Below are 27,375 nucleotides of genomic sequence, written 5' to 3' on the forward strand. Positions count from 1 at the left end.
TTCATCTTTAGCTTGACAATTCCTTCAAAAGAAGTTCTGCTATTCTAATAATCATTATTTATCTACTAGTTCCTACCTTCCTTTCTATTAGAACAGTCGTTTGCTCATGTTTATTTTTTGCTTTGTTTATGTACAAAATATATGTACAGTCACAGTTTGGACAAGCAATGGCACCTCTTGGTACTCCAGGGGCAGGGGTAGATGTAGGAGATGGTCCTGAGAAGGGCTCCCGCAGCACTTGAATGTCAGCAGAGCTTTTATTGACTGCTGGGAGACCTGGCACCACCTGGCTGTGCCTCCCTTGCCCATCTGCAGGATGTCTGGGTGCTTTGCCCCCTCTCAGATGCTGTCAGCATGGGGGGCTGCGCCACTTGCAGGGAGCCCGGTAGGTGGCAGGGGGGTAGTGGAGGCCCTGCCCCTTCAGAGACACTGCTGCCACTGTCTTGTGGCACAGGGAGCCCAGGCACAGGATGAGGGGGCTGGAGGTCAGGGCACAGGAGGGGAGCTGGAGGACAGGCCCTGTGCCCGAGGGGCAGCCTGTCTCTCTGGCAGGCAAAATGGCCAGGGGGAGCCATCCCTGGGAAAGGGGCCCTCTGCCCCCTGACCCTCCTCCTCCTGCCTTGTGAGGGCGTCTTTCAAGCCACCAACACCTCTCCCAACACAGCCATGTCTGGCCATGCGTTGGCCACCGTCACAGAGGCTTCCTGATGTCACAGTGGCATCTGCCCCCCGTATTGTTCCGGGCCCTATAAAAGGCCCCTGCGCAGGGCCCGCCACTCGCTGAGCTTCCAGGCCCTCTTACAGCCATCATGGATGGGAGGAAGAGGACCTGGAGCAGAGGCTGCCCATGCTTGCGTGGGTCTCGAGAGGATGCATTCCTCAATGCAAAAAGAAGTCGGCCACAGCTTGCGACGAGGAGGTGGAGGACCGGTGCCTGTGGCAAAGGAGCAGTGCGCTGCGCTGCGACTCGTGATGCGGAGCCCATGGAGGTGGATCTGCCTCCGGATGAAGACCTGATGGAGGTAGATCCACCTCCAGATGAACCAATGGAGGTGGATGCTCCAGCACAGCTGAGCTGGCACAATACCAACGTGCCCGGGCTCCCTGCCATCAAGTCCCACCGGCAGCATCACAGGAGCACCAGACCTGCTCCATATGCACGGCCCGGCCTCCGCCCCTCAAAATAGCTGAAAGGCCACCCACAGCCATCCTGCTGGCTTGCCTGCAGGGTGGCCTTTTTCCCGTCCCCCATCCTCTATCCCCCACCCCCACCTCATCCAGAGGTGTCATCTCTTCTGCACGGAGATCCAAGGAGTGGACAAGAGGGAACTTGGCTTCCTCTGGGACGCTGCACCAGGGCGGCAGAAGGAACCCCTCAGAGAGCCACGGTGGACCTTGGGACCTGGAGCCCGGCGATGTCACTGTCTGAGGACAAGAAGGCTGCCCCATGGCTGCTTGAAGAGGAAGCTGCACCTTCCGTGGCAAAGCACAAAGAAGAGCAGCAGATCAGCCAAAGCTGTTAGGGAGACAGTTGCTCCTCTGATGAAACAGAAGACTTCAGGTCTGCCGGGAAGAAGTGCTGGAGTGCAGCGTTACTGTTCATTCAGAGAAGAATAAATAAGAGCTTCATTAGGAGCTCTTCCAAGACCAGGCAACAAATAGCAATAAAAACATAGCAATAAAATAATAATAAATAAAATAAAAATAATAATAATAATAAAAAAAAACACTTTCTTCTCTTATCTGGGGACAAGTTAGTAACTGTGTCTGTACCCTGAAGATAACCATCATGGATGGAAGGAAGAGGACCTGAAGCATGAGTTTTGGAAGTGTTTGGACTGTGCTCTTAGTCATATGCTCTGAATTTTTGTGTAGACTTGTGTGGTGCCAGGAGTTGGACTCCATGATCCTTATGGGTCACTTCCAACTTGGGATATTCTATGATTCTCATGAAAACAGGGAGTTAATCGGCTTAATGAGTCATTCTAAATGACTTCCATAGATGTAATTTATTAATAATTCAGAGGACTACTCGAATGGTTGCCATTGGCAGAAAGGAGTTAGAAGTTTGCTGTGTTCTGAAGACTTAGCTATACATTTTATAGGAAGCTAAGAATATATTTTAATATTGCAATATATTGTAATTTCAAACCGCATGGAATCTTCTGGGAGCAGACACGCCACAGATCTCAATAACTTTTGAAATCTATCATATGAACAGTTCTTAAATCCTTGTATGTCACAGTACTTGAATTCTAGTAAAAGAGATGGAAATGAATAAAGAAGAGTTAAAGGACAAGTTTATTTTTATTTTTTAAATATTCTATCCGGAAAAAATACAAAAGTTTGGTGCATAGATCCACATTGTTATATTTTTAAAATATGACCAGAATCTCAATTTATTTTATTTACTTTATTATTTGGTCTGTTCAGCACTTACCTTTTAAGAACTGTCTTCTGTTTTATTCTGTTTCCCTGCACCACATAGGTATTTCTTTATTTCTCTATTTCTTTATTTGAAAGGGATATAGCAATTCCTCCAAGTAAAAAAGTGAACTGTTTTTATCTACCATTGCATGCAAATAGAATGCTTTGTGGTTTTATTCAACCACATTTCTATAACCACACATAAAATAGGGAGAGAAAACAAATTTTGTGTGGCTAGAGTTTGTATAAATTATCTTCTTTTAATCTTATATTCATCTCCTTCTCTGTATAATATAATCATATTTTACTGCAAAAAGTTAAGATTCTTACAGTAGTTCAAGCAAAAGGCTACAAACAGAGCAGCGTACAGAGAGAATCTGATGCAACGTTACAAATTAAAAGATACTTCTTATTTTATATTAATGAAGAAAGTAGTTTTACTACTATCAAATTTGAAAATATATAAGTATATGAAATTGGGATAATGTCACCCAAAATCTCATTAAGAATTCCTATTTTGTCTTTGTAACATCTGTCATTATCAAAATGAAATTCAACAGTCATTATTGCAGTCCCTGTTGTTAGGAAAAAAAAAATTACTTTGTACATCTTAGTATGGCAGTTAAAAATCCCTGTGGGGAATTTAATTTGGATCCTTTATAGCAGCAGCATAAACTAATATATTCCAGGGAAGTTAAATTGTCTGTGACTGTTCCAACAGGATGTTAGATAAATCCCAAAGTGTCACCTCCAAAAAAAGTCAAATGTCATGGGTTGCAAAGCTGGAGTAAGAACCACATTTTAATTGGTCTGTAACAGTTGAAGCACTAAAGCACTTTACGAGTTGGCGTTGTGCTGTCCGTGTTTATATCTGCTGCAGGGTTGTACACATGGCATTTAACTTAATGCTGGTGATTACATAAAATAGCAGAGCCGGGTATTTAAAGGATTTAAAGCTGGTTGTAACATGTAGATTGGCTCCACACATTATTAATTCACACGCACGAACATGAGTAAAGTATTAGATGTCCTGGATCTCCTCAGCTCTTGCCACCAGGACTCAAGTGTGCTTGCCGGCCTGGGAGTCTCCTGCTGGCATCACTCCTATTCAAGGCATTGCTTGCAACAGAGACCAATGTATAGACACACTACTGAGCATTGTGAATATTTGCTCACTTTCTCTAGGAAATCTATGCACAAGGCTGTCCATAATTATTTTTCTGGCTTGCAGGTTGTTTCTTGGAGAATTTGCTAATTTTTTTCCCATTCTTCATGTTTATACTGTATGCTGCCCAGTTGATGATGGTTGTGTTTCAAATGTCAGCAATGCTCATCCAACTTAAAGGTTCAGGTTTGCATATTGCAGTGGAGATACTGGAGACTAAAGGACAGTGAATCACGCTTGATTAACAGTGTGAAATAAAGCATTTTTGAATGACTAGGCTGATAGATACATCATTAAAGGGAAGACGAAGTGTAGGAAGACAGCATCGATCATTACACATATGTTCTTTGCTGCTGGCTTTTCTTTTCAATACTTGGTGTTGCTGAATGTCTTAGCGAAAGGAAGATATGTAAGTTTGAAGTTCCAAACCATTTCATTTTTCTTATTTATATGTATAATTTTTAATTTTTCTTAGTGTATGTATTTTGAAAATGATTTTTTAAATTTATTTAAATGTATTAATTTGCAATGACGTGTTTACAGCATTTTATTAGATACGTAGATTCTATAATTTTTTTTAGGAGTAAATTTAAAAGAAATTTTCTCTGACAGTAAACCAGAATATCAGTTTTACTGAAAACCTTAGGAAAATAGATTAGCAGGTGTCAGAACTTCAGAATAACAGAGCAGAACCCAGTGAAAGATCATTTGTCCCCAGGTCTTCCAAATATAACTATTTGTGTATTGTATCAGTAGATTCACAAAGAATACATGTATTTGTTGAAGTATTGAAGGAGGTGTTGCAATGCATTTTTCAATATTCTTTAATGGCACATGATAATCAGAGAATTTGCATTGATGTCCAGGGAAGGAAATGAGCAATGACCACTTAATGCAATCCAAGGCCTTTCTGGTACACAGCTGTAACTGCAGTTTTATTGATACAGCTGAGGAAATCTATTTGCAAGGACAGTTATTTCCCATTTAAATCCAATTTAATAGTAATAGGTGGCACGTTCTGTTGACTTGACTGCTGAAGTTCCAGATACGGTTTCTTATCTCTACATAGGGAATGAGATGGCACATGGAACATATTATTTTCCCAGCTTTGAATGTAATCATGGGAAATCTCACAATATATTTGCTAAAATTAGAAGACATGACAGCAAGTTAAAATATTTTCTGTTTCCTTCCTCCTTCTCTTGTCCTATCCTTGAAAAAAATTCTTATGACTGTAGGTGTTTAGTTTGGAAAAAAAAAGAAAAAAACAAAAAAAAAACAACAAAAAACTTTTTTTATATTCTATCTGGCTATTAAAGGCATTGTTTTGGAAACTCCTGTTTAATAAATAAATAACTAAATGTGTGCTAAAACACAGAGCTGGCAGTGGCTGCAACATCTGGTAGACCTTCAGAAATTCCAAGTTTCCCTTCACAATAAACTAAATAAAGAGGACAGAAAAGCAAGAAGCAATTCATAAGAAAATGACCTCTTCAATTATTAACTGTTAAAGCTCCCAAAGGCATTATATAAAGCTCCCAAAGACATGTGCCATAGCTTGAAATGAAAAGACAAAAATTACAACTTCAGGTTATACTTTGTAAGTTTAACTTAATATAAATGGTTTGCTGAAACGACATATGACTTCCTATGCTGCTATTGCTAGAAACACATTAACTGATCTGCAGATAGAAATTGAATGAGTGGTTTGACTTTATCTCATCTAAATCCATTACTCACTGCTACTTTCCTGTTTTCCCTGAATAGCATCAGTTGTCACTTTTTGAAATTTCAGTCCCTGCAGACTGCATGTGCAATTCTCAATTTAGCCTGTTCTCCAGCTGTTTTATATATAAAGACCTGTGTGGGTTTTAGATGCATTTGACTGCTGTTGTTTTTTCATTCCATGCTTGTTTTTCATTCCATGTTGTTTTTTCATCAGCATGGAATGAATAAGGAAATAAATTTTGAAACAATTAGAAGAATTTGAATGAAATTTTGTTTAAAAAAAATAAAAAAGAAAATAGACTTTATGTACTTCAGCTGTTTGGATTGACAGAAAAAGTCAGGAGCATCCACTGAACATCTTATCTGTGCTGTCATAGGAAATGCCATTCACTGTCTGTCTAGATCAGGAAGTGGAAGGTAACTCAATTTACCTGGATGGAACAGTGTATATACCATCATATAAACTCATCTGTAGATACTGAATTTTTCTTACTGTACTCTTTTCCCTGCTCAGCTGGCTATACCCACACTAAATGAACAATATCTTAGAATATAAAATGACAAAATAATTTAGAGAATTTCAGTGTGCTTTCAGATAATGTCCTTTGATTATGCATAAAATATATATATATATATATATATATATATGTGTGTGTGACTTTAAAGGATAGTACTTGTTATTTGATAGGTGATATAGTTTCAATTTTATTTTTTTTAATGGCTCCTTATACTACAGTATTTTGTCTTTCCCTGTATAACTGTTCTGTAGAAGCATAAATTTGAGAGTTCTTATGTTGCAAAACATACTCTATTACCTCCAAAATGATATATCTACTTGAAAGAGAAAATGTCTTGGTGAGTATGAGCTGACACAGGACTTTATGCCCTGTGGGAAATTGAGGTGCATTTGGATGAATTGTTGTCTGCCCAAATCTGAAATCTGATTAAAGCTTGACGCCCCTATCCTTCTCCATTCCTTTGTACCTCCTAGTAACAGCCAAAACCTCTGAAATGTTGTATTGAAGTCAGGTAACTCATTATCTGGCACATTGGTTGTATAAGATGGATGAGGAGATCTCTATATTGCCACTTCTTCCTCTCACATGCACAAACATCTTTACCCACATGCACAAATCTAAAATCTCAAGTGTGTAGGTGACAAGGAATTTCTTATCAGGAAAATATCAGAGAAAGCAACTCTGAAGTGCTTATGTGAGATATGTCAAGGACTCAATTTAGTTTTATATGGTTTCTTAAGTTTTTAATTATTCTTACATTTGATTGTGCATATAGCCTATCTTGAAAGAAAACAGCCCCATCAAATTCAAGGCACAGTGATAAAGGCAAAAGGTCCACCTGGAGCCTACACATAAGCCAAAGTCAAATGTATATATATGAAAATAATAACTTGCATTAATTTATTCTAGCAGAACTAGATGAAAATAAGGAAAATGTACAGCAAAGGAGCTATAATTTTGATTTTAATTGTGTTTGTTGTGGGCAAAAGTTTTTGCATTCCTTGCACGCCCAACTCTTCCAGTGAAGCCAACAGAATTTATAGGTGAAGAAGATATCTGAATCAACCCCATAAATTAATCAAAATGTAGAAATAGGAGCATTTCCTGAAGTATGATTGTGCTGTGAGTTGCAAATTCTTGTGACGTGAGAGAAAAAAAAATGTGCTAAAAGCATAGTGCTGTGGTAGAGAATATGGATTGGCAATCAGAACAGAAATAGCATGGCTTCAGTTACAGAGAGAAAATTTGAAATGTAACTGTAATTGTACTAAATGAAACCTAAATCAACATTATCAACTAAATAGGAAACTGAATCATGTTGTTAGAAGCATTTTGCATTTCATAATTTCCTTCTGATTACTGAAAATGGCAAAAGCATTTAAAAATAAAATGGAAAGTCATCAATGGAATGTGGTTCTTGTATGTAGATAATAGGGTAGCAGGTTTCAGCTTGTGCCAGAACCATTATCAAGTGCACGTGATACAAATGGCTGCTAGGAAGACAAAAAATCAAGGGTATTCTCCTCTTGTAGTTCCTATCTTCCTTACTGGTTATTTCAATTCTGCTCTGAAATGGTGAACTGCCAGTTGTGGATTTGATGTTTTCTGTGCTGGGTCTGAACAAATTAAATGTGTGTTATTGCCATCAGTGGTCACAAAGGTTTACTAGCAATGGGCTGTCAGTAAACTTGCAGTTCATAATTATATCTGTACAGCTAAAGTTTAGTAATAATTAAAAAATAAATAAAAAAATCAGTACAGGTTAATGCGGAGCTTTAAGTCTAGATTTGAGTTTTGGCAGGTGTACTTTTCAAGATCAAGTGAGACACAAATGTTCAGATTTATTCCTTACAATTAACAGTGATATGAGCAGATTTGAAGTGCTGCATACAACCTATAGATGTTTGCAGGAACAGAGATTTTAACATACTGAATCAAAAGTCACATCAATTTTTTGCAGGTGGGCTAGAAGATTTCTATATGTCCTGAATGCACAAGCATGAGTGAATCGCTCTCTAGCTTGTTCTTGCCCTTTAAAACACAGTAACTGCAGTTTTTATATTTGATCTGAATGATGCCACAAATGAGCTAATTGAGTCTCTGGAATCCCTCTACTTGTTTCATGTGCACAAAACCTTTTTAGATACCTTGTTAAAGCCAGAGAGAAAAAGGTAATCCCCCATGCATATAGACATCAAGCTTTATTTTTTTTTTTACTTTTAGTGTCTAAGGTTTTGTTATCCTCATTTGCACTTTTGACTTTTTACATCCTTTGTCTCATAGTTTTTGCAAGCTGCTTTAGTAGCATTGAAAAGCCCCAAAATTTACTTGCCTGCCCATGGAGTTTCCTATGCTATCAATGCTCCAATTTACACTTAAAAATCAAGATAAAAACTTGCTGCTTTTGCTAATCAGTGTAAAACAAAAACAACAACAACAAAACTGTAAAGAAGGCTGTAGACATCAAAATGCATTTCTTCTGCTTAGATAGTTTGCAGTGTTGATAAGATCACAGAAGTAAGCGTGGGAAGTTGTTGCCTGTGATACAGAACCATTAAACTACCCTCCTTGCAGAAAAAGGAGTGATCACAACATTTCACATCTGTTCTTGTTCAATCTTAAAACATAAAAGGAAATGAGGTATTGGGGGGACAGAGCTCAGTGTGTTGCTATGCTAGATTGCAGATTCTACAGTTTTCTTCCTGCTGTGAAATTCCTTTCCATACTGTCTTAGAAATTATAATAAATGTAGCATTGTTCTAAATGTGTATTTAAGTACAAGGCAGAAATAGAGCAAACTATTATGAGATTGTCTGACTTAAATAGCATCTCCAAAATGTTTCTCAAATTCAAAGCTTCTTTATGGCCTGGTTACCTCTGGTTGGAACAATGAGTGCTGATGACAAATGTTACTTGGAAAGGAAATGACATCCATACCCCCTTCATTTAAAGATTAATTCTATGGAAAATCAACCCACTTTTCTTGCTCTGACAGTTTTGGCATTTGCCTACCTAGAACATTCTCCAGAGGCTACAAAACAAGTCCATTAATCTTGTTTGATTTCTAGGGCACAGGAAGGGGCGGTGTGGTCCAATATATTAATTTACTCCGTGGCCTCTATTCAGGGCCCATTAGAAGGTCGGAGGTGCCTTGCTGTTTCACACCTGTTGGTGGCTGGCAGCTAACTGACACCAGCAGCTTGCAGCTTTCTAGTCCAGAAATGACTGAGATGGCAACTTGTAAATCCCTGCTCTGTGATCAAAAATCCCTTGACTTCTTGGGAAAAGGTTCTGCAGTCTGAGACGTAGGCATGCACATACCAAAACTCTGTTGAGATGACTCTGTTTTGAGCTCCAGCAGTACCACAGCTTAATGCAATAGCTTCTGTAAGCTCGCAGCTTGGGAAGGGATGGTCAGAGGCCGGACAAGGGCTGAGGAAACAATTCTTTACCAAGTCTGAGGCTTAGAATGATTCATCTGCTCCATCTCGTCTGCAAAAGTGTGTTTGCTTCTTTAATGCTTAATGTTTAATTAACCACTAAGTCCTTTATGATTAATTAAACTTTAATTAAGTCCTTTAATGCTTTTCAGTTACAAAAGAGGGTTTATCACCAAACAGGAGTGTTTTTACTAACCTAAATAGAGCTGGTGTTTATGACCATGGAAAAGTCCCTCAGGACTAGATTGTATACAAACTTTTTGGTGTACAAAGAAGTTAACAAGGGAGCTGCATGCTTTTATTAATGTGTTATTAATAGATTGTGGTAATTGAACTAGATTAGCTAGCATTTGGTCATATTCTCAACTCAGGCCAATGGAAAAATGTTCACTTGTTTTAGTAGGAGCTGTTTCAAATACTCATTAACATTAGCTTTGTGCTTCATCCACAAAAAAATGAATTCGTATGATACTTAAACCGTCCGCTTCCTTTCCCCACTGTTTGAATATAGAGTCTCCCTAACAGAATGATTACAATATGAGAAATGACAAATAATGTTGTAAAGGAGAGTGTGAATTAAAATCAGTGCTGGGCTCTATATTTATGCACTTCAGTGAGCAGGTCTGGGAGTACAACAGAGGAGCTCGAGTATGCATCAGCTTAATCTTAAGAAACCGAGTTCATAAGCAGTAGCAAAAGAGATAGAATGATAGAAGGTGGAACAAGTCCTTGCATTTCCATGAAAATAAACTATCTTAATATCTGTTTCCTGTCTGGGTTGCAATGCATAAAAGCCAAAGAGAGCTGCCAGTTATCTGTTTGGCCTGAATAAAGAAGAGCTCCATAATTTTTGATTGAGTGCTTTTCTAGTTGTTTGTAGCTGCCACATCTAATTGTGCTTGTGTAGTCCTTTAATTTGCATGAAAGAAGATAATATAATTGAAAAACTTGGGAGTAAGACAAGTTCAGATTACTAGCGGAGGCAAGTTAATTTGTTATTCATTAAATGCTAATGAACCTGGCACCTATGTTTTATTTGTTTCACTCTGTTTGAAATTGGAAAGGTCTTGTAGCACAGCTAAGTCTATGATAAACAGAGGTGTTAAATTAAACTCTTGTTTTCCGTGATGTTCTGCTAGAATAAGCAAGTTTGTAAAACTAGGTAACTAAATATGTGTGTAGTGAAGCATACTCAAAAGGTAAACGTAAAATAGGTAAGGAGCTGATCCTGTATTCAGATTCCTTTAAGAATCATATCTGAGCTTTTCAACCTTTTGGGGCTTGCTTTTGATGTGGGTTTTGTACAGAATGTACAGATGTAGAATGTGGTGGTGCACAGAGGCTTTTCTAGTGAATCTGGCACGCTCTGCCTTTTGTATCTATTCTTAGTTGTCTCAAATAAGAGTAAATGTAAGAACATGAAATAGTCTTTTATTATCACCACTGCTCTGGATAACGCTGCATAAACAGGTAAAATGAGATCTACAGTTGTTCATAGAAGTCCTAGAGGCATGCAGAAATCTACGGTTTATTTTCCCTTAAGCTGCTAAAATGAATTGTGAAACAACTATTTGTATTCATACAGGTTATAAATTATTTTGGCTTTAGTGTCTTTTAGTTAATTGTTTAAAGTAGGAATAATGATATTTAGCATTGAGGGGTAAGTGATATGGCTCATTTATATTACTCAGTTATTTACAGTATATTATTAAACTGTAGAATAAAATAAAACTTTTTTTTTTTTTTTTTTTTTTTTTAATTCCAAGAACTGTTTGGTGTTTTCCTCTTCTGAAAAGCAGCTTTCCTTTTCTTCCTAATATTTATTCATTGTACCTTTAAAGTATGGGGAGCCTGGAAAGTAAATTCAGTAAAAGCAAAATTGCACGTTGTACGTAAAACATATCTATGACTTAGAAATATTGAAAAACGTCTACAAACACAGATCCACAAATCATCTTGCCTGTGCACAGCACTGCTTCTGCCATTTGTCTGAAGGATTCTTTGTGGTTTTGAATGTGGAATAAAAGGAATAAGATAAAATGTTATGTATCTCAATTTTGACATCCCACTAGTTTAATTCAAGATTAACAGTGTGCACAAATTCCAAAACATATTTATGGTTGGCCTTGCTTTGGTGAAATAACTGTGTGTTGACTTAAAGTTGGACAGAAATGTGGCTTATTCTATTTGCGTTGATCCAGTAAAATAGAATGAAAAATGAATTTATATGAGAAAAAAAAAAATTGAACTGTGAAGTAATTCATGTGAAATGTATAACTATTTTATTCCAGTGAAATTTAAGGGTATTTCTGCTGGTTGTAACAAACTTGAAAAATTGAACAAAAGCAAGCCAACCAACCAACCAACCAAACAAAAAAAACCAAACAAACACTGAAATGTATGCTTTTAAAATTCAGATTTCCTATTTTTATTTACCACAGTGTCTCAAGAGGGCTTAAGTGATGTTTCCTTTCGTATTGCTTGTCAATGGACATTACTTATTGCTGTGTCACAGGGTTTGAACAAATAATATGCAATTTATATATGTGAAAAATATGGTACCCGAACTGCTTTCACAATCAGTGCTTTAGACATGGATCTGGGATATCCACGTGCTGTATTGCAGAAGTTTAACTAGTATCTGTTAAATGAGCATCTGTTTGGTATCTAAATTTTGTTCCCATTATATCATTCTGTGGGGTATGCACAAATGATTGAGAAATCAGATTCTTGATTATTTTCACACTGTTTAATACTACTTCATGGTTTCTCACCCTCCTTTTATTTACACATGTCAAAATTTAAGTTTTCAAAGATCTAGGTGCATATATATATATATATATATCAGTTTATAAGTTGCCACAAAGATACAGGTTGCTTCTTATTCATTCACTTCTTCTATAAAGAAACAGAAACAGAAGGTTAATTTGAAAACCAATCTTGATCTCCAAGCTAACCTGACAAACTGTTGAGGGAAAAAAATGAAGTTGATTAATTTCAATTGTGATTAATGGTATGTGAAGAAGTAGAAAACCAACAAACAAACAAACAGAAAAAGGCAAAAACCATTGCTCTAATAAATTATAGTATTTGGATCTTTAAGAGATTGAAATTCTCCAGGTCCAGTTCTCTAAGATGTGAAAGACATCAATTTTTAAAAGCGAGTCTCTCTTCTTTTGAAGCCTGTTCTTCATACCACGTGTATCCACTCGATTATGTAACCTCTAACAGCATCATTTTGCTTTTCTTCCACTTGAGTCCATGACGGGTATGCTGCTTCTTTGTATACATTCACTGGCTCTATGTTTTCATCTCTGCAAAAGGGGAGATGGTGGCTGTCCTAGCGACTCAATAGAAAAAGAGAATCCATTTCCAAAATGAAATGCAAAAATGGCCACATTATTGTGCTAAATCAAGGAAATTGTTATCTTTGCCTTTTCTAGTCTTCTGAAGCAAAAGCAGGACAAACACTTTTGTTGAGAGAAGAGTTCTGCTCTATATTGTGAGTTTTTGTAGAGGTAATAACTACTGATAACACATGTAGGATTTATTTTATATTATTTTCTCATTTTCTGAGACATTCTGGAGTAATGTTGCTTCCCTGTAAGACTAAGCAGAGACCTTCAGACAGCTTTATCATACCCTAGTAAATTTGTATCACTGGGGCCTCCTGATGCTTCTGAACCTCTGTGCTCCTAATGGTGATGCTCATTGTGACTAAATTCATTATTTAAAAATGAATATATAAGGGCAAATGAAGACATTGAGCTTCAAGGGGCATCAATCCATTAATTTCTGAACATTGAATTAATGGAAAAACTTAAAGATCATTCTACACAGCATGTTTGTCTGTATCTCAGGTGATGCTTTTTGGTTTTCTAAAGCAGCAGGTCATTACTTTGTGTAATTGTACAGCCTGTTTCATTCAGACTGGTGAGTAGATGGCTGCTGCACGTCTACAAGTCAATTCCAGAATTGCTTAATCATTTGTTAGGGTATGCCAATGTCTGAAAATGTATCTGGGTTATATAAAGGCTTAATCCCTGATTCTGTAATTCCCATGGTTGTTTTCCCTTTGCAGACATATATTTGTGAATTGTGGAATTGGGTATTGCAAACTGCAGGATCATGATTCGCTAAATAAGGTCATTCATCTGAAACATTTGTCAGATGGAAAGCATTTCAAAGCACATGCATAGTGCAAAGGAAAAAATGTATTAAGGATGTCAGAATCATTTAATTTTTATCTTTCTTAAAGAAAATTACATACATGACAGGTGTTTTTTGATTTTTTTTATCAGGTTTTGAGTTAAGCAGGAAAAAAGAAATGGAAGAGAGAATATTTCCCTTCTCTATGTTTCTTCCTCTCATTTTAATGCATCTCAAGACTAAAACCATGATTTTCAACAAATACTTTTGAAAATGGAGCTCATGAATTGATGTCAGCAAACAGTAAGTGAAAATAAATAAAGTACTTTATAGTTTTGCAAAGCATTATCTGCTTAGTTCAATGGTTAAAAAAGTAATAGTTAAATCTGAGAGAGGTTGTAAGCTTGTACAAGCTCTTACTTGGGTTGTTATCTTTTCAAAGGTCCTACTACAGGTTATTTTTCTGTCTTTGCTAGGTATCATTTTTAATCTAGATGTTCATGCTTGTTTTAATTAGGATACAGAAGGCCTGCTTGTCATCTAGTCCTCTTGCATTTCTTGTTTCCCTAGATAGGCCTTTCCCTAGACAGTTTCTTCCTCTCTGCTTTCTGTGTTACTTTCTACCTGGCCCTTCATCCCCAATCCTTTTTTTCAGTGAAAGCCTTCTCTACTTATCTACTTAAGATGGCAACAAAAATATTTGAGCTTTTGAAGTCTGAGCACGTAAGTGAATTCAAAGAAAAAAGTGGAATGATCTTGTAATACTTGTGAAGTATACAATTATTTTTTTTTTTAATGGTTGGGTGAAATTGAACTCTACAACTTCTATGAGACTTAAGTTCCTAAGTATTCTCTTTATCAAGAAAACTGTTTTGGAGACCAGATTTTTATTCTCTATACTTCTATGGTAGTGCTTAAAACAGCCTAAAACATTTGTTACTTCTGATGTACTTTAGCATTGCTAGGCAACAATCTGCTTGGGATCATGAGGCTGATAATAGGTAAACAGTTTATATCTGATGAAACTGAGTAAATATTTCTAAGTCTTTTTTTGTGCCACAAATATCCACCTTCATCTTAAGTTACACTTAGTGCCACTGCAATTTGGTAGTGTATGTGAAGGTCATATCACAATCTATATTAAGGAATATACATGGCTGATAAACTGAGAAAATACGAAATTATTAGCAGAATATAGTATTAAATTCAAAAGTAAGTACTGGTTAGTGACATTTTTTCATTGGAATTAGATAAATTAAAACTGTTATGTTTTGGAAATTTTCTTGATTGGCTTTGTAGTATATAAGTTTTCATTTATCCATTTATGAGAAAATTTGCTTAACTTTACTAATCAAAGTTTACAGTGGTGAGTGAGACTTGATTATCATCAACTATCATCTCACTGACGCTGTCAACAATTAGAAAGATAAACAAATGTTTGAGGCAGTGATTTAATTACTGCACATCCATTTTATTAAGAAATACAGACCATTAGTACTTGGTTATTACTGGTCATCACAAGACTGCCCTGAAAAGGCCATAGTTGTAAGTCTCAGCATTAAAATCTGTTAATTACAAACACATTAATTTGTTTTGCAGTTTTTCTCTTGCAGTTTTCTCATTTTCTTAATTATGTTTTGTTGTTGTTTGTTTGTTTGTTTTGTTTTGTTTTCCCAAAACTGTTTGTACAGTATCATTTACTTTGGTCTATGAGGCCTGTGATGGTTAGGATTTTTTTTTAAAAGTAGTTTTAATCATTTTCCTCACAAGTTATGCCTAATAGTTAGATACTTTTTAATTTTTGAATGATTGAAAAAAAATATGAAAAAATAGAAAAATGCTATTCAAACAGACACTTAAAAACAAAAACAAAAAAAATAAAAACGTTATGTCCTTGAGAGCTCTAATAATGACTTCAGCAATATTGAGAACTTAAGCCAGATGCTCAATGGTTTTAAATCAGTGAAGCTCCACTGGAGTCAGACAAGAACTAAGATGTATTGCTATGCATTACATTTGTCTGTATTTTCTACTTAATTTCCTTAAGGTGATAGTGTAGCAACTTTCATCCTTTCATAAGAAGGTATGGTGCCTTTTACTGCAAGTAATACTCTTTGAAGTAAGGGCTGAGTAAGGGTACAGCTTTCCTCCCCTTACAAATTGACAGTAGCACAGTTATTTGAAAATAAAAACAGTGAGGGAAGAGAAATGATGTAGTGAGAACATTTGCTATCTGCCTTAATTTGGGGAAGTGTATTTTCTGACTTATTTTTAAAAAACAAGTTATCTCATTTTAAGTTGATTTATCATTTTAGCTCAACAGCCATCAATGGTCCTACAGGGACTCTTTGGTTGCTATAGACGCTTTGTAACGTTGTCTCACCTTAGCTTCTGTCTGATCAGACTCTTTGAAATCTCTACATGAATTTTACTAGGGAGAGTTATAGCTCAAAAAGCATAATGCATTCCATGCCTGAAATGGAATTGTTGTGCATAAACTCTCCTGTATAGGTGGAGTTGAAAACAAGCAAACAAGTACATGGCAGTATTGCCACAAATGTGGTACCAACACAGCTGTGGGTTGGTGATCTGTAGGTATGACAGGACTGCTGCTGTCTCTCCATTGATAACAATTCCAGAGTTATTTGAACATTAAAAAAAATAAAAAAATAAAAAAATAAAAAAAAAGAGAGAGAGAGACAGAGAGAGAGATGATTTTAAAGAATTTTGGAGTTAGCATCTATCTGTTCAGGCAAAAATTATTTGTGTGTTCCCATGGCTGCTGTTCTGCTCAGTTAATCTGTGTCTATGTAGGCTGATAAGGACCCTGTATCTGAATGAATTCAAGGAAAAATAATTTACAAACAGGAAGAGGATTAACGATGCTATACCATAAGGGAGCAACAAACACAATTACTGTCCTCAGTAAGATCAAATATATACGGCTTTCATTTCAGCCTTCTTATCCAGTAAGCCCAAACTTTTTACAAGTTTATTACAGTTCTGGCCTCTAAAACCCATGCAGAGTTCAACTGCATCCCTTGGGCTAGCTCAGCCCCACCACTGAACTGAACAGATAGTTGCAAACATCTCTGGAGTGCTTCCTCTCTGAAGACAGAAGTAGCACTCAACAACTTATACCCATGTTTTTGAAAGTGCCAATGGGATTATTTTTGCCTGCCTTCCTTGCAACTTTTTCCATATCATCTAAAGCTATACATGGTAGATATAAAACACAAATAGGCTTTACCTTACTGGAGTTACATAAAGGTAATGCCATGTACCAGGTTAGGACTCACCTTATCTTAGGTTACTGAAAACACTTTACTGGAAAGGTCTGAATTAGATGCCTTGTCATAAGGCTTTTGAGACAGAACTTGTGTAAACAAACTTGGGTAAATAGTGTCTAGGGGGTAATTTTCTCTCTTCCCTCATTTTCCCTACAACATCCTTAAGCAGCATGAGGTCTTGGTGGGTACAGTGCCACATGATTTTAAGGTCAAATTCTGCTGGTGGTTTTTTCTTTGGAAAGCACATCTGTTGAGTGACTTACATTCATCTCTTGTGACTGGGAGAGTTCCCAGCTCTGGTGGTGCTGCTTGATTTATACCATGGAAGAAAAATAGTCATACACATGCCCTTTACTCTTGTCTACAGTATATGTACAGGACTGCAAGCAGAGAACTTCATCACAATGTCCCCAAATCTTCTATTTCTCTTAGAAGTATCTATTTGTTTATTTGCTCTCAAGCCAAAAATGCGTTTTGTATTCTCACATGCTTCATTCTCAAAGGAGGTCCTGTTTTTATTAGCAAGATAAGGATGCCATGAGAAATAACTTTAATTTTGCTATTGCAGTGGCTAAGATCATGGCCTTCAGACTCTGGGTAATTTAATATAAAATAAAACTCAGCATTTTAACCTTAGATGAATGAGCAGCTTCTGCTCCATCTGCAAAGAAACAAATGCACAGATCTTCTCTTGAATTCCTTTGTTATTGACTAAACGACACTAGGATGGAGTAGCAGTCCTGGTGGCTTGTAACAGCTTATACCATGACCTCTGTGTTATTGAAATGTAGTTGTTACAACTTCCATATTTTTCTAGCAGCTTCTAGTCTGTGGTGGCAGCTCCTTGAATGACCTTGCCTGCTCCTTTGGCTGCCCACGCTGCTGACTGCTGTGCTGTTCACAGCAAAGCCTGCAGTTCTGGTGACAGATTTCTAGCACAGATTTCTGACATACTGGCTTGCCCTCCTGGATATTGTTCTCTTTCATTCTCTCTGATTAAAAAAAAAAAAAAATGTATTGAGAGGAATACAGAATCCAGGATTTTGACTAACTTCAGCTCTGCTAATGCTGAAACACAAATGTGGAGTTTTTATAATAATGGAATAGAGAACATTTTCTCCTTGTAGCTAATGAGATCTCTTATGGTGTTTTGAAGGAAAAGACATTTCTTAACCTGGTAGAACTTTGTAATTAAACAAAACCACGGTCAAATCTCCAGAAGGGGGAGGGGGGGGAGAAGAAAGAGGGAGAGAAAGAAGTACATAATAAAGTATGTATTCATTCATCTGAGGCAGAAAGAAACAGTGATGGTTTCTTGTAGTATGGACTTTAAGCTTTAACGTAGCTAGTATGCATATAGGTAATCAAATAATGCATAAAATCCTCAGATGTCCTTTTTTTTTTTTTCATACATACATTTGTTTGTTTACATGTTCATTTAACATCAGGATTGAACAGGAGTGTGCTGTTACCACCAACTTTAATGCTGAGCATTTTGAAGCAGAGGTTTATTGTAGGGATATAGTATATTGTGGTTTTACTCAGAGCCAGCATTTAACTAATGAGGTCAATTGTCTCTGTTAATAGAGGATGCGTTAAGGTAAAGAGAATAGCTAAGTAGGCACCAAAAAATCCTGGATTTCTCCAGATAACAAGTGGATGAATTGTAAAATGAGGACCATGTTAAGAACAGGGTTCAACTTCTCTGTCTTGCCCTCAGCACCTAACTAGCAGAGTATAGGATCAGCTGAATGGCAAGCTGAATGGTAAGTTAGGTTTCAGGGTTTTTTTTGGTTTGGCTTGGTTTGTTTGTTTTTGTTTTTTGTTAGTTTTTCTCCTGGAAAGGCAGTTTCGAAACCTGTTATATGTAAATTCAACATAGGAATTGCCTTAGAATGGCCACTAAATAACAGGCTTAGAGATTTAACCATGTGTTAGGGCAGCTGCTGATGTATGCACACATGCATTGATGCAGCTTAAGTAAAAACAGACCTGTGTTATGAGTGTACGTAGGTATGTACGATGCATTGCATCCTAAGCTTGCAGTTCAGAATAAAGAAAATAACAAAATTAATGTTATTAATTTTCTCACATGAAAAAGGATATCATGAATTCAAAAATGTAAAATTTAGTTCTACAGCACAAACTTCACCTTGGATGTAGGCTTCACAAAGTGCTTCAAAAGAACTTCAAAAACAGATACAAAAGAGTAGCCCAGATTATAAAACTGTAATCATCCTTACTTCAGTCAGCATTAAAGTTTTTATTTTTAAGTCAGTCCTTTGAGAAGGAAAAGAAAGATCAGAAATCTAAAGGTCAAATCATTTAATTACTTTTATCTATTTCTATTTCCAAAGAAAATTCCCTAACATATCCTGTTTTTTTTTTTTTTTTTTTTTTTTTTTTTTACATAATAACTTCACTATCTAACAAACCTTGAACTATTTAGTACCAAAAGCATTCTCATTTTCAGACAACAAAAATTCAGCTGCAGTATTTTTTTTTTTCAAAAGCCATGTAATGAGGCTTGTAGAAACACGACACAGAGAAATAGAATGAATAAATCAAATTGTAAGGAAAAAAAATCAAGGATCTGAAAGTAGCAATGGCAAAAACAGGGAACTCTGCAGCTTTCCTCACTTGTTGAAACCCATTTCTTCCTATGTTACTTAGGAGAATTTCCTCATTACTGGATTGCCAGTGCAGACTAGACAGTCTGAGGGAGATGCTCGAAAACCTCCAAAATTAATTCTGGGATTTATGGTCAAGAAGTTGGGGCTAAAGAAAGTTGGATTTGCTGAGCCTTCTGTAAGGTATTCACTTTACTGAAGACGGTTTTGCAGCTTGCAAAATGCTTGTAACAGACTTGTGGGATACAGAAGTCATGTTTTCAAGCTTGTGAATGCTGGATTACTCCTCTCTACAGACAGGGGAGTTCAAGTAGCCTCATGAGCTCTGATGGCTGGTACTCATCTGTGGTTTATCCTCAGCACAGAGACAATTTGCTTGGACAAATACCAATGAGAAAGCATCAGCCTTTGCATCCAGCAGCTCTCCACAGTTCCTCTCTGTTTCAGTGATCACAAGTTAAAAGAAAAATTCATCTTCATGTCAAGCTTTTTCTTCACTCTAGAAGGTTGTAAAAAATAGAATGATACTTCCATGGGTGTGCAGCAGAATTGCTAAACTATGACTTAAGAGAAGTGAGGAAAAAGAAAATTATAAAGAAATGACCTAGAGCTATAAAAGAATGAGCTCCAAGCACAGATTGATACATTAAAACCCTGTTAGGAATAGGTCTGCACTGGCATCCCACACCTTGTCCTGCTCTGGGGACAAGTGGCGCCGCCTCTCTGTCTGGGAAGGCTGATGGCAATGTCTGCTCATTGGGCACTGGGCCACCAGCGTATCTGGGAGCATTTTGATCTATAGACCAATTTTATTAAGATAATGGTGAAAGTATACATGCAAAAGAAACAAAAAAAAAACAGGGTGGCATATTACCACACCAATTGTTTTGCTGCTTGGGCTGTAAGACACCTTTGGTAGTGACATGGTAATAATCACCATTTCTGCATTAACTATTGCCACTGATAGCATTGTTTTCAGTAGTATTCGGCTTTATATGTTTGCCTTTGGTTAAAGCCAGTGGGAACAAAGAAAATCAACTAAAGGCTTGAGTTCTCCCTGTATTTCTTGAAAGTAAAAAACTAAAATAGTATTCCATTCTTTTTCTGACATAGATACTCAAAGAAAATCAAGTTGCATAAACTGATATTTACACTAGAATGTCCATCATTTTTCACAAGTTAACCTTTTGTCATGTTTTGTTTAGCCTTTTGCTTTTATGTGGGTTCTAAAGCTCACGTGGAAACATCTTCAAGGCTTGTGTAGCGATACATAGTTTTATCCACATGCCATTATTTATATAATGTGTTCATATAGGGTAGTAAAACCAGTATCCCACATCCATAGTGCTACAGTTTAATTATAAATTTTAAAGTAAAAATGTATATATTTTCTAAAAAGCTTTAGTTAATGAAAAGTAAAAATTAAAAGTTTCTGCAAGGTTTGTGAACATTATTGGAAACTGCTTTTTGCATGCAGCAAGGTTTCTTACAGAAAAACTGAAAATGATTGCTTAGGTGTAGTTATGCAGAGTTCTCATATGCAGTCTTTTTGGTCTTCTGAATTTTATTAAAAAAGAAAGTCTCCAGTCAGGAGTTTTTAAGGCTAAGCTGCTTTAGCAAAAGTTTAAAGCTACCAGGCTGAGGGGAAGCTTACAGAAACACTTAAAACTACAAGTGCCTCAGAAGACAGTGGGAAGAGATGGGCAGTTTGAAACTGAAGGTTGCACAACAACAATGTCAGTGCAGTTTGTATAAAACTAGTTTTCTTCCTTGCTGCAAGGAAAGTTTAAAATTTAGAGAAATAATTTTACTGTTAAGAAGCTGTTTGGAAGAAAAAAAACTGCTAGGAAGCTTTAGCTTCTTTGAAGTCTGTGGCTGGCTAGGCTGCACTCAAGTCACAGTTTGCAGCTGATTTCAGTAGGAACAGATCTGAATAAGCAAGAAGGTACTGAGCGAACACAATTGCTAATGGAGCATTTATTATTTTACTAAGTGATGAGCACTATTGAAAAAAGAACAAACACTAATCAAGTCACCTATGTTATACATACATATATACAAATATATATTTATCTGATTCTGATCTGTCAAACAATAGTGTCAGAAGTAAAAATCCTCATCATTTTATGATGTTTATTTAACATAAAACGTGTATTATTCTTAGAGGTGTAGATGTTTGTGTCATCTGAAAACCAATTGTGACTAGAAAATGAAGCAAAAAAAATCTGTTGTTAGTAGTTAGAATCTGGAATAGAATGTTTTCCCTGGAGCCAGAACAGAAGTCTGTATTTTTTCACATACTGCCTGAAAGCTAAGCCAGTTAATGGAAATATAGGATGGAAGACTACTCTTCTGGTTTTGCTCAGTTGACTGAACACTCAGATGAGGTTTTAGATTTTTTTATTTAAAAAATGAGCTTTATTCTTCTTATTCCTTTTAATCCAAGCACTGTGAGTTTGAAACATGAGAACATGTATAGTTACTACTGGCTTAAAAAACTACATCATTATCATCCTCAGCCTTCACTTATCTTTTTTTTTTCAATTAAAACATGATTGTCCCTACCTTGTGTGTACAAAGAAACCCCCTTCCCTTCCCTTCCCTTCCCTTCCCTTCCCTTCCTCCTTCCCTTCCCTTCCCTTCCCTTCCCTTCCCTTCCCTTCCCTTCCCTTCCCTTCCCTTCCCTTCCCTTCCCTTCCCTTCCCTTCCCTTCCCTTCCCTTCCCTTCCCTTCCCTTCCCTTCCCTTCCCTTCCCTTCCCTTCCCTTCCCTTCCCTTCCCTTCCCTTCCCTTCCCTTCCCTTCCCTTCCCTTCCCTTCCCTTCCCTTCCCTTCCCTTCCCTTCCCTTCCCTTCCCTTCCCTTCCCTTCCCTTCCCTTCCCTTCCCTTCCCTTCCCCTTTTTCTCCTTTTCTCTTCTAACCACCTCATCCTGCTATTCTCACTCCTTACTTTTCATGTATGGTTTTCATTTCTATCTAAATCAAAGTGCCCTGAAGTGGTGTACTCTTTGAGTAGCATTACCAGACACAGAAGCAAAAGAAAAGTCTGTAATCATTACTGTTTTGTGAATTGATAATATTCAAGACTTCAGGATTTTAGACTAAAAAAGCTCTGAATTAAGCAAAATAAAAAATCTAGGCTCTAAAGCTGACAAAGATATATACATAATCTTATTGTAGCTGAAGTAGAAACTACAGTAGTTTTTTTTTTTTTTTTCTTATTTGTTTTTCCTAGTGAATTAATTAAAAATAATAATGCCATAGAGGAGCACTTTTTAAAAACAACTTATTTTTTTCAATTAGCTGGGACTTTGAGAAGTTGCAAAATGTGTCTCTAATGTTCTATATAGCAGTTTAATAGGATGTTATAATAAACAAGTAAAATTAGATTTATTGTATCAAGAGGCAAAATAACCTCATTATACAGAAAGCTCCAACACACTGAAACTTGCCTAATGTATAACCCAGTAGTCTAATTGGTAAACCTGATTCTTGCTCTTAACAGAGTTCATTAGTACCTTGGAGTCTTATAAGATGTTTGAATGATACTTGTTATAATTAATATTTAGTCTTTAATGCTATTTACAATTTCTGAAACTTTCTAAATGGTTTTTGTGAGTGCTGTTTTAAAATTTGTCACCTGTGCAAACTTTATTGTTACAAGGATGCCAGAGGGGTTTCACAGAGGCAACATGGTATTACAATATTTAATTAACCATTTGTATTCTCCTATAGTAGAATATTTTAATACACTTTCTGAATAGCTTGTCTTCGTCTCATTCACAGTGATGTGTTATTCCTGTATCCACATTTTAGGGTATTTAATGTATCTCTGGACATGGACTTGCTGTCTCCAGGGAATGATATTGGAGCATTGGTTCTGCTTCTTCACTCAATTTAAGGGAGTGGAAAAAAAATCTACAGACCAAAGCACAGTCTAAAACACTATGCGATAGAGGAAGGAAAGCAGCAGAGGATATGTCTTACCCAGATTAACATTTCAAGTGTGATTTACATAAATTGTATTAGCACACTTTCTTTGCAAAATTCTGGAATGCACTAAGTCTAATTATAAGTACTTGTGGTACTCTTAGCATGAAAGTCTGAGCTTAAAAGAGTAGCTCGGTATTAACTACCTTATGCTTTCTTGCTTAGAAACAGAACAAAAACTCCCATTAGCGAATATGGTGCTCTCATCTTACAGCTTCAAAGTGCCTTTTTTATTTTTTATTTTTTGTCTCCTTTCATTTCTGCTTGCTCTGCTCATTAAGCACCAGTGCATCAGCAAATCGTTATGCCTTTGCCTCCACTGTCTTCCATGCTGGAGTGATCATGTCCTCCAACTGCTGAGAGCCTTTCTCCTTCTAGGTTGTGATCAATTAGAATGGGATAGCAATGCTTCCCTGCAGTGCTCGTGTTTCATGACATCAGCACACTAATTGACAAAATGATGTGGCCAAACAGTGTGCAAATAGTTCAGCAGCACCAATTGATGCTAAATGTAAGTGATACCCTCATGATACTTACTTTAGAAACTTATACAGAAAATGTAGTGTAAGTGAAGGAGGTGATTGCTTCCTACCAGGTGAGACAATAGGGACAAGACAAAAGGGCAGAATCTAAGGGTATGCAAGGACTCTGCCAGAGCAAAAGATACACCAACGTATCTCCTTGTCTTGCTAGTTACATATATGTTGGATGAGTATTCACACAATCTGGTCCTGGTCATAAACCCTGGATTTTCCCACTGCAACAGATGTCATGATCCAAAAAAAAAGGCGGAAAAACTGTCTGGCTTGTGGGCATATTGTGATTGCAGCAGTGAGTTTGTGGGATCTTGTGAAACATGAGGACATGGGGGATGTGTTACTAAAGATATCTGTTTATTACAAATCAGCACTAATAAGAACACTATAATAAGATAAATAAGTTGAATATATATATATATATAAAGCTATTGCGTATATCACCAAGAAATGTGTATATATACATATATAATGTAACGTAAGAGGCATTAAAGGTATAGCACCAATTAATAGTAGAAGCAATTAGAAGTAGTAGGAAAGCAATCTGAGGTGTGAAAATCAGGAATATAGCCACAGACATGGTTTGGGCATAATTACAGGCTGAACAGAATAACCAATAATGCTGTGGTGGTAAAATTACTTATGGATTGCAAACTAAACACTAGAAGAGCAGAGACTTATGCTAGGTTATACTTATCAATAATGCACTGAGGACAAATCATGTACATATTCATTAAATTACTGGTACTCTAATGCATCAAACAGATCCTGGGATGGGGTGTCTGAAGGTAATCTCCAAAGAGACTAGCTACTAAAAGGAAAAAAAAACAAAACAAAACAGTCACCAAAGAGGCTGACTACCCCAGGAATGTGTCCAGAAAGGAACAAAAAAATAAATTTAAAAAAAAAAAAAAAAAAAAAAAAAAAAAAAAAAAAAAAAAAACCAAGCTCTTTTCATATCATTGAGATGTAAGAGACCATAGGAGACTGCCATGTAGACAACCAAAGGCTGCTGTTAGTTTTTGTATCTTCTTCAGACAATGGGTGGTGTTTCTTGTTTTCCTTTATTCTTTTTAAATTAATCTTATTTCACACGTCACTTTCCTGGGAGAGAAGTGGTCCCTCAGTTTCTAATTTAGTACCCTTGGTGCGTACAGGCAGTGCCACACGAGGTGCTCAGCCACATGTCAGGACCGTACCGGCTCCCAGCCCTGAGGCTGAGGTGCCCAGGCCTGCTGCCAGCCTCGTGCCGGCAGCCATTTTCTCTCTGAGGTGTTCAGCCGCCATTTTGTGGCAGAACTTGGCTCGTCACCAATGGGTCGCCTCCGTAACTGCTCCAATCGTTTGGAAAAGAATCATAAAAATTCTTTTCCGTGACCGGACCAATTAGTGACAGAAATTCTGCCTAAGGTGATATGAAATTAACAGTTAAAAATAAGTGCAAAATCCTTGCTATTCCAGTGGGGTTTCTCATTTTGTAACCGAGGCGTTAGGAGTTAATGACATTGCTAACCATATTTTGGGCATGTAAAAAATGAAGATAATAGAAAATAAAATTTTTAGTTATCTTGGCTTTAACAATCAAGGATTAGTGAATACAATTTAAAATTTATACAACAGTGGCCAAGGCGTATTTTTGTATTTCACAGTGAAATGCTTTACTGTGCATCCACAGAAGATCACGACGTGCTTCCCTCAATTCAGGGGCATGTGTTTGTGTGTGGGGGTCATCTAAAACCCTGCAAAACTTCTGAAGTTCAGTCTTCATTGGTTGCAAGCAGCAGAACAAAGAAGTCTGTCAATGTGGCTTGAAATAACCACAGCTTATTAGAAAGTGCTCCTAAATTCAAAATGTTTTTCCCTTTACAGTAGTTTATCCCAGTTCAGATCTAGCCCAATAGTTTTATTTAACACCTGACAGAAAAACTTTGCTTTCAGGTTCAGAATAAGATTTTAGCTTTTTTTTTTTTTGTTTTGTTTTGTTTTGTTTTGTTTTGTTTTTGTTTTGTTTTGTTTTTTAACTTGGCCTGGACAGAGGCTTTTCCAAAGGTAAACATAGAAGTCAGCATCAGCTTTTCTTAGTTGGAAAGTGAATTTGGAGATCAACTCTTTTTCAGACTTGTCTTATAAATGGTCCCATTATCTATCATTATCTATATATGTGCCTGTTATTCCATTAAGAAAACTCTCATAACATAAAAATATTCATTATATTTTGCTTATGGTACAGGAATTCTGATACAAGCAGAGATGTACTCTAGTTATTTTATATGATTTTATATATAGATCTCCATAAGGTCTATGTCAAACAAACCACGGGAGGCCAAATTGTAGGTTGGTGTGAATCGGCGTACTTGAATTGATAAGATGAGTGGTAGCATTTTTCCACAGTATATGAAAAAGTGTGCTATCAGTGCAGCACTGCCATTATGCCAGCTTGAGTGCTTGCTGTTGCTGTGTCTTTTTTTCTCTAACTCTCTTATTCCCAAGATGCTAGCAGCAGCAACATTGAAAAGCTCTTATCTCCAGACTGCAGATGGAGAAGTGAGGCACATGGTAGAATAAGGGTGAAATTCTCAGCAAAGATTTATAAGTTACTCAGGTGCCTAACTCGTATTTTCAGAACTGATACTGGCCTTTTTAAAGCAGCTCTTCTGTTCACAAGAAACTGATCTACTTAGTTGCTGCAAGAAACATGCTGCTTTATATTAATCATGCGACAAAGAGAAAGAAGGTGAAAGTTCACCTGAACAGACAGGAAACGAGGGAAAGAGCAGAATATAGCTCTGTCCTGTGTCACTTTGGTCAACTGTTAGACTCAGTGTCAAACCCTTTATTATTCCTATTTTACACAGTGAAATATATATTTTTAAAGCTATGAGGGTGTCTTTTTTTTTTTTTTTAAATATATCAAAGATGGGAAGAGTTGTGCTCTCTTACCTTACCTTTCACACTCTTGGTCCCTCAGTTATGTAGACTCTCCTGGTGCTCCTCAAAAAAGGAAATCCTTATTGGCCTTTTTTTCTTTCAGAATATCATTAGAAAAAAGGAAAGAGTTCTTGCACTGCATGGCACTCCACAAGAAAACTCTCTCCTGATATTTCCATACAGTTCAAACATCAATGGAATGTTCTTTGAATAGCAAGGGTCCAGAAGGATGCATGGTCTCCTGGGGGCAGACTGCTTTTGAAGCACTTCATATATGTCCATCTCTTAACTGGACACATATGTCCAGGTTTAACTTTTTCACTGGAATGATGCACAGACTGATCTTGAAAAGCTTGCTTTACAGTTGTTTCTCCTCCCTGGCTTAGATTAAGTCTGGATGAGTGCTTGCCTTTCTGTCTTTCCAAAGCTGGTGAAGGTTTGCTGTCAGAGCTTATAGATTTAGACAGCATCTAGAGAGAAATTGCTTTGTCCAAGCTGCTTTTAACAATTTCTTCACCTTCCTCTTAAAAAATAAAAATAATAATAAAAAAAAAAATCTAAAAACTGGACTGTTCG

This window comes from Netta rufina, assembly GCF_964035555.1.
Source record: "Netta rufina genome assembly, chromosome: 6".
NCBI lineage: Eukaryota > Metazoa > Chordata > Aves > Anseriformes > Anatidae > Netta > Netta rufina.